Source organism: Arachis ipaensis, chromosome B5 (genome assembly GCF_059453495.1).
Source record: "Arachis ipaensis isolate K30076 ecotype BB chromosome B5, ASM5945349v1, whole genome shotgun sequence".
NCBI lineage: Eukaryota > Viridiplantae > Streptophyta > Magnoliopsida > Fabales > Fabaceae > Arachis > Arachis ipaensis.
Genome location: NC_142440.1, coordinates 14,073,564 through 14,082,930, shown reverse-complemented (window position 1 = coordinate 14,082,930; position 9,367 = coordinate 14,073,564). Strand labels below are relative to the sequence as shown.

Here is a 9,367-nt window from a genome sequence, read left to right as displayed (position 1 = left end):
GTTAGTGACGATCACCTTTTTCACTAACGTTCCAACCCAAAAATGATCCACGTTAACTTCAACGTTAGTGGCATTAACGTGACCACTAACGTTGCCTCTTAGTCCATCGCAAGCGTTATTGGCGTTCACCTTTGCCAATAACGTTGCCCTTAGCCCCTCCTTTCCTCACGTTAGAGTTCACGTTATTATAACTAACGTGGCTCTTAACGTGGGTATGCCTTAGCCTCAAGAGCGTTAGTGACACTCACCTTTGTCACTAACGCTCCAAACGTCTCACCTTCCCACGTTAGAGTTCACGTTAACTTAGTTAACGTGACTCTTAACGTGTTGATGATTGCCATCTCCAACGTTAGTGACAAAGGTAAGTGTCACTAACGTTGGCTCATCATGCTTGGCTCCACGTTAATCTTCACGTTAGTGGTCTTAACGTGACCACTAACGTGGGCAATGTTAGCTTAGTCCAACGTTAGTGACAAAGGTGAGTGCACTAACGTTGGCATTGTTTACCCCTTCCACGTTAGAGTTCACGTTAACTAAGTTAACGTGACTCTTAACGTGGCTAATTGCCAATTTTGGAGCGTTAGTGGTATTCACTTTTACCACTAACGCTGGAGCTCCCTTTTCTTCCACGTTAACTACCACGTTAATGTAGTTAACGTGGTAATTAACGTGGGCTATGATGCCTTCGAAAGCGTTATTGGCGATCACTTTTCTCATTAACGTTGTAAGTTCATTCTCATTCCACGTTAGTGGTCACGTTAATTAGATTAATGTGGCTGCTAAAGTGGCTCTTCCTTACTTTCTTTGTCCTGAAATCAAGCAATTAAAATGCATCAAAGCTCTAATCCAAGTTATGAGATCATGCATCATCTATTTTATCATTCAATTCATGCATAATTCTCATAAAATCATGTAAAATTCATAATGTTTGCTTGAATCAAGATGTAAGTGATTATCTACCCAAAACTTGCTTATTTCCTAAGAAAATGCATGAAATTATCCTAAAACAGTAAAGAAAATGTCAGTGGAACTGGCCAAAATGCCCTGGCATCATACACACTAAAAAAAATGACCTCAGGATATGAATCTGACATTGTTGACCTTCAAATTAAAAGCTAAAATCAACCGAACAAATATAAAATCTACAGAAGATAAAAAAAAAACAGAATTCAATTTCAATCAATAAGAACAAAATACTTAATTTAATACAAAATTTAACAAATTTTAATAACAAGAATAACAGTACAACAAGAACAAAATAAAATTAAAACACAGTTTAACAAGTAAAAATTAAAACAATAAAAATTAAAGCAAGTAAAATATACTTTGAACAATTTAACACAGTTTAACACAGATTAACAAGTAAAAATTAAAATTAAACAAAATTTTAAAATAACAGAACAAAACAAAATAAAAAAAAGCAAGTAAAAATATACCTTGAAGAAGAGGCGACAGCGGCGTCACCGAGGAGAGGAGGCGGCAGCAGCGTCACCGAGAAGAGGAGGCGACGAAGGGCATCATTCAAAAGAGGAGCAGCGGACGGCGTCGGCATGTGACAGTAAGAGTGACTGAGAGTGAGTAATGCTGTGATGGTGAGAGTGAAGAACGAAGACTAAGAGAGGGCAGAGGAGTTTCTTTCTTTAGATTAGGATTTCAAACCTTTGGGGAAGCGGCGCTAGTGTGCTACGGTAAGGGTATTATTATTATTATTATTATTATTATTATTATTATTATTATTATTATTATTATTATTATTATTATTATTATTATTATTATTATTATTATTATTATTATTATTATTATTATTATTATTATTATTATTATTATTATTATTATTATTATTATTATTATTATTATTATTATTATTATTATTATTATTATTATTATTATTATTATTATTATTATTATTATTATTATTATTATTATTATTATTATTATTATTATTATTATTATTATTATTATTATTATTATTATTATTATTATTATTATTATTATTATTATTATTATTATTATTATTATTATTATTATTATTATTATTATTATTATTAAATTTTTTGTAAAATTTGTTCACAACTGGTTGTAAAAATTGTTGTTCGTTCTCTCCCTGGCAATGGCGCCACAACTGGTGCACAATACCATGGTCCAGACATAACTTCACAACTTCGCACAACTAACCAGCAAGTGCACTGGGTCGTCCAAATAATAAAACCTTACGTGAGTAAGGGTCGATCCCACGGAGATTGTTGGTATGAAGCAAGCTATGGTCATCTTGTTAATCTCAGTTAGGCGGATATCAATGGTTATGGAGTTTTCGAATAATAATAATAAATAAACAGAAAATAAAGATAGAAATACTTATGTAATTCATTGGTGAGAATTTCAGATAAGCGTATAGAGATGCTTTCGTTCCTCTGAATCTCTGCTTTCCCGCTGTCTTCATCCAATCAGTCCTACTCCTTTCCATGGCTGGCTTTATGTAAGGACATCACCATTATCAATGGCTACTTTTCATCCTCTCTGTGAAAATGGTCCGATGCGCTGTCACTGCATGGCTAATCATCTGGAGGCATCACCGTGGTAAATGGCTGCATCTCATCCTCTTGTGAAAATGGTCCAAATGCTCTGTCACAGCACGGCTAATCATCTGAGGTTCTCGATCATACTGGAATAGGATTCACCCTCCTTTTGCGTCTGTCACTACGCCCAGCACTTGCGAGTTTGAAATTCGTCACAGTCATTCAATCCCTGAATCCTACTCGGAATACCACAGACAAGGTTTAGACTTTCCGGATTCTCATGAATGCCGCCATCAATCTAGCTTATACCACGAAGATTCTGATTAAGAGATCCAAGAGATACTCATTCAATCTAAGGTGGAACGGAAGTGGTTGTCAGGCACGTGTTCGTGGGGGAATGATGATGATTGTCACGTTCATCACATTCATGTTGAAGTGCGAATGAATATCTTAGAAGCAGAATAAGTTGAATTGAATAGAAAAATAGTAGTACTTTGCATTAATTCATGAGGAACAGCAGAGCTCCACACCTTAATCTATGGAGTACAGAAACTCTACCGTTTGAAAATACATAAGTGAAAGGTTCAGGCATGGCCGAATGACCAGCCCCCATGATCTAAGAACCAGACGTCCCCAGATAAAAATACAATAGTAAAAAGTCCTATTTATACTAAACTAGCTACTAGGGTTTACAGAAGTAAGTAATTGATGCATAAATCCACTTCCGGGGCCCACTTGGTGTGTGCTTGGGCTGAGCTTGAATGTTGCACGTGTAGAGGCTTCTTCTGGAGTTGAACACCAAGTTGTAACGTGTTTTTGGCGTTCAACTCTGGTTCATGACGTGTTTCTGGCGTTTAACTCCAGACAGCAGCATAGAACTGGCGTTCAACGCCCTTTTGCGTCATCTAAACTCGGCCAAAGTATGGACTATTATATATTTCTGGAAAGCCCTGGATGTCTACTTTCCAACGCAATTAAAAGCGTGCCATTTTGAGTTCTATAGCTCCAGAAAATTCACTTTGAGTGCAGAAAGGTCAGAATCCAACAGCATCAGCAGTCCTTCTTCAACCTCTGAATCTGATTTTTGCTCAAGTCCCTCAAATTCAGCCAGAAAATACCTGAAATCACAGAAAAACACACAAACTCATAGTAAAGTCTAGAAATGTGAATTTAACATAAAAACTAATGAAAACATCCCTAAAAGTAACTAGATTCTACTAAAAACATATTAAAAACAATACCAAAAAGCGTATAAATTATCCGCTCATCACAACACCAAACTTAAATTGTTGCTTGTCCCCAAGCAACTGAAAATCAAATAGGATAAAAGAAGAGAATATACTATAAATTCCAAACTATCAATGAAACATAGCTCCAATCAGATGAGCGGGACTTGTAGCTTTTTGCCTCTTGAATAGTTTTGGCATCTCACTTTATCCATTGAGGTTCAAAATGATTGGCATCTATAGGAACTCAGAGTTCAGATATTGTTATTGATTCTCCTAGTTCAGTATGTTGATTCTTGAACACAGCTACTTTATGAGTCTTGGCCGTGGCCCTAAGCACTTTGTTTTCCAGTATTACCACCGGATACATAAATGCCACAGACACATAATTGGGTGAACCTTTTCAGATTGTGACTCAGTTTTGCTAAAGTCCCCAATTAGAGGTGTCCAGGGTTCTTAAGCACATTCTTCTTTTGCTTTGGACCTTGACTTTAACCGCTCAGTCTCAAGTTTTCACTTGACACCTTCACGCCACAAGCACATGGTTAGGGACAGCTTTTTGGTTTAGCCGCTTAGGCCAGGATTTTATTCCTTTAGGCCCTCCTATCCACCGATGCTCAAAGCCTTGGGATCCTTTTTATTTACCCTTGCCTTTTGGTTTTAAGGGTTATTGGCCTTTTGCTCTTGCCTCTTGGTTTTAAGAGCTTTGGCTTTTTCTGCTTGCTTTTTCTCTCTCTTTTTTTTTTCTATTTTTTTTCGCTATTTTTTTTTCTGCAAGCTTTGTTCTTTGCTGCTTTTTCTTGCTTCAAGAATCATTTTTATGATTTTTCAGATTATCAAATAACATGTCTCCTTGTCATCATTCTTTCAAGAGCCAACATATTTAACATTCATAAACAACAACTTCAAAAGACATATGCACTGTTCAAGCATTCATTCAGAAAACAAGAAGCATTGTCACCACATCAATATAATTCAACTAAGTTCAAGGATAAATTCGAAACTCATGTACTTCTTGTTCTTTTGAATTAAAACATTTTTCATTTAAGAAAGGTGATGGATTCATAGGACATTCATAACTTTAAGACATAGTTACTAAATACTAATGATCATGTAATAAGACACAAACATAGATAAGCACTTAACATAAAGAAAAACGAAAAACAGAGAAAGTAAGAACAAGGAATGAGTCCACCTTAGTGATGGTGGCGTTTCCTTCTTGAGGAACCAATGATGTCCTTGAGCTCTTCTATGTCTCTTCCTTGTCTTTGTTGCTCCTTCCTCATTGCTTTTTGATCTTCTCTAATTTCATGAAGGATGATGGAGTGCTCTTGATGTTCCACCCTTAGTTGTCCCATGTTGGAACTTAATTCTCCTAGGGAGGTGTTGATTTGCTCCCAATATTTTTGTGGAGGAAGATGCATTTGAGGCATCTCCGGGATCTCATGGTGATGAGCTTCATGCGTTTCTTGAGATCTATGAATGGGCTCTCTTGCTTGCTCCATCTTTTTCTTAGTGATGGGCTTCTCTTCCTCAATGGGAATGTCTCCTTCTATGAGAGCTCCAGCTGAGTAACATAGATGGCAAATAAGATGAGGGAAAGCTAGCCTTGCCATGGGGGAGGACTTTTCGGCTATTTTGTAGAGTTCAAGGGAGATGACTTCATGAACTTCTACTTCCTCTCCAATCATGATGCTATGAATCGTGATGGCCCGATCTACAGTAACTTCAGATCGGTTGCTAGTGGGGATGATGGAGCGTTGGATGAACTCCAACCATCCTTTAGCTATAGGCTTGAGGTCCAGTCTTCTTAATTGAACAGGTTTACCTTTGGAGTCAATCTTCCATTAAGCTCCTTCCACACATATGTCCATGAGGACTTGGTCCAACCTTTGATTAAAGTTGACCCTTCTAGTGTAGGGGCGTGCATCTCCTTGCATCATGGGCAAGTTAAACGCCAACCTCACATTTTTCGGACTAAAATCTAAGTATTTCCCCCGAACCATGGTGAGATAATTCTTTGGGTTCGGGTTCTTACTTTAATCATGGTTCCTAGTGATCCATGCATTGGCATAGAACTCTTGAACCATTAGGATGCCAACTTGTTGGATGGGGTTTGTTAGAACTTCTCAACCTCTTCTTTGGATTTCATGTCGGATCTCCGGATACTCATTTCTCTTGAGCTTGAAAGGGACCTCGGGGATCACCTTTTTCTTGGCCACAACATCATAGAAGTGGTCTTGATGAGCTTTGGAGATGAATCTTTCCATCTCCCATGACTCGAAGGTGGAAGCTTTTGTCTTCCCTTTCCCTTTTTTAGAGGATTCTCCGGTCTTGGGTGCCATCAATGGTAATGGAAAAACAAAAAGCTTATGCTTTTACCACACCAAACTTAGAATATTGCTCGCCCTCGAGCAAGAGAAGAAACAAGAGATGAAGAAGAAGAAGAAATAGAGGAGAGGGAGAGAGAGATGTGTTTCGGCCAAGAAGGGGAAGAAAGGGTTGTGTTGTGTGAAAATGAAGAAGAATGGAGGGCTTTATATAGGGAAGGGAAGGGGGTAAGGTTCGGCCATAAGGGTGGGTTTTGGGTGGGAAATTGATTTTGAATTTTGAAGGTAGGTGGGGTTTATGAGGTAGGTTTATGGGGAAGAGTGGATGGATGTGATTGGTGAAGTGTTGATAGGGAAGAGAGATTGAGGTGATTGGTGAAGAGTTTTGGGGAAGAGTGTTTATTGGGAAGAGAGGATGAACATTGAGAAGAGGAAAGAGAGTGAGTGGTGGTAGGTGGGGATCCTGTGGGGTCCACAGATGCTGAGATGATCCTGTGGGGTCCACAAATCCTGAGGTGTTAAGGAATTGCATCCCTGCACCAATTAGGCATGTAAAATGCCTTTGCATGCAATTCTGGCGTTTAAACGCCGAATTGATGCTTGTTCTGGGCGTTCAGCGCCCAGATGCAGCATATTTCTGGCGTTGAACGCCAGCCAGATGCTTGTTTCTGGCGTTCAGCGCCAGCTCTTCCTTAGTGTGCATTTCTGGCATCTGAACGCCAGGATGCTGCTTGTTTCTGGCGTTCAACGCCAGAAACATGCTCTGTTCTGGCGTTGAACGCCAGACAGATGCTCCTTGCTGGCGTTTAAACGCCAGTAAGATCCTCCTCCAGGGTGTGATTTTTCTTCTGCTGTTTTTGATTCCGTTTTCAATTTTTATATTTATTTTGTGACTCCACATGATCATGAACCTAATAAAACATGAAATAACAATAAAAATAAATTAAAATTAGATAAATAAAAATTGGGTTGCCTCCCAACAAGCGCTTCTTTAATGTCAATAGCTTGACAGTGGGCTCTCATGGAGCCTCACAGATGTTCAGAGCATTGTTGAGACTTCCCAACACCAAACTTAGAGTTTGACTGTGGGGGCTCTAGTTGACTCTGTTTTGAGAGAAGCTTACTGTGCCTCTTTTTCATGTTTACAGAAGGATGTCCTTGAGTTTTAAACTCAAGGGAGTCCTCATTCAATTGAAGGACTAGTTCACCTCTGTTAACATCAATCACAGCTCTTGCTGTGGCTAGGAAGGGTCTTCCAAGAATGATGGATTCATCCTCATCCTTCCCAATATCCAGGATTATGAAATCAGCAGAGATGTAAAGGCCTTCAACCTTTACTAACACGTCCTCTACTTGTCCATAAGCCTCTTTTCTTGAGTTGTCTGCCATCTCTAATGAGATTCTAGCAGCTTGCACCTCAAAGATTCCTAGTTTCTCCATTACAGAGAGGGGCATGAGGTTTATTCCTGACCCAAGGTCACATAGAGCATTCTCAAAGGTCATGGTGCCTATGGTACAAGGTATCAGGAACTTTCCAGGATCCTGTTTCTTCTAAGACAATCTCAGTTGATCCAATGCATTTAGTTCATTAGTGAACAGGGGAGGTTCATCTCCCCAAGTCTCATTACCAAATAAATTGGCATTCATCTTCATGACTGCACCAAGGAACTTAGCAACTTGCTCTTCAGTAACATCCTCATTCTCTTCAGAAGAAGAATACTCATCAGAGCTCATGAAGGGCGTAAGGAGGTTCAATGGAATCTCTATGGTCTCTAGATGAGCCTCAGATTTCTTTGGTTCCTCAGAGAGAAACTCCTTATTGATCACTGGACGTCCCAAGAGGTCTTCCTCACTGGGATTCACATCCTCCCCTTCCTCCTTGGGTTCGGCCATGATGGTCATTTTAATGGCCTTGCACTCTCCTTTTGGATTTTCTTCTGTATTGCTTGGGAGAGTACAAGGAGGGATTTCAGTGATCCTTTTACTCAGCTGACCCACTTGTGCCTCCAAATTTCTAATGGAGGACCTTGTTTCATTCATAAAACTTACAGTGGCCTTAGATAGATCAGAGACTAAGTTTGCTAAATTAGATGTATTTTGTTCAGAGTTCTCTGTCTGTTGCTGAGTGGATGATGGAAAAGGTTTACTATTGTTAAACCTATTTCTTCCACCGTTATTAAAGCCTTGTTGAGGCTTTTGTTGATCCTTCCATGAGAGATTTGGGTGATTTCTCCATGAGGGATTATAGGTGTTTCCATATGGTTCACCCATGTAATTCACCTCTGCTATTACAGGGTTTTCAGGATCATAAGCTTCTTCTTCAGCAGATGCCTTTTGAGTACTGTTGGATGCAGCTTGCATTCCATTCAGACTCTGAGAAATCATATTGACTTGCTGAGTCAATATTTTATTCTGAGCCAATATGGCATTCAGAGTATCAATTTCAAGAACTCCCTTCTTCCGAGGCGTCCCATTACTCACAGGATTCCTCTCAGAAGTGTACATGAACTGGTTATTAGCAACCATGTCAATGAGTTCTTGAGCTTCTGCAGGCGTTTTCTTTAGGTGAATGGATCCACCTGCAGAAGTGTCCAATGACATCTTAGCTAATTCAGACAGACCATCATAGAATATATCCAGGATGGTCCATTCTGAAAGCATGTCAGAAGGACACTTTTTGGTCAGTTGCTTGTATCTCTCCCAAGCTTCATAGAGGGATTCACCTTCTTTCTGTCTGAAGGTTTGAACATCCACTCTAAGCTTGCTCAGTTTTTGAGGAGGAAAGAACTTGGCTAAGAAAGCCGTGACCAGCTTATCCCAAGAGTTCAGGCTATCTTTGGGTTGAGAGTCCAACCACACTCTAGCTCTGTCTCTTACAGCAAAAGGGAAAAGCATGAGCCTGTAGACTTCAGGATCTACTCCATTAGTCTTAACAGTATCACAGATTTGCAAGAATTCAGTTAAGAACTGAAAAGGATCTTCAGATGGAAGTCCATGGAACTTGCAGTTCTGCTGCATCAGAGAAACTAATTGAGGTTTCATCTCAAAATTGTTTGCTCCAATGGTGGGGATGGAGATGCTTCTTCCATGTAAATTAGAATTAGGTGCAGTAAAGTCACCAAGCATCCTCCTTGCATTATTATTATTTTCGGCTGCCATCTCCTCTTCTTGTTCGAAAATTTCTGAAAGGTGCTTGCTGGATTGTTGTAATTTAGCTTCTCTTAGTTTCCTCTTCAGAGTCCTTTCAGGTTCTGGATCTGCTTATTCTTGTCATTGCTCCTGCTCATATGAAAAA

The 9,367-nt window shown here is 39.2% G+C and overlaps 1 non-coding gene across 1 annotated transcript; it reads left to right on the top strand.

Moving 5' to 3' along the window:
• The first annotated feature begins 8,727 nt into the window (after positions 1 to 8,727).
• LOC148563423 (small nucleolar RNA R71) lies at positions 8,728 to 8,835 on the top strand. The gene has a single exon (XR_015884101.1). It is a non-coding gene; the product is annotated as a small nucleolar RNA R71 (small nucleolar RNA).
• Positions 8,836 to 9,367: the final 532 nt, after the last annotated feature.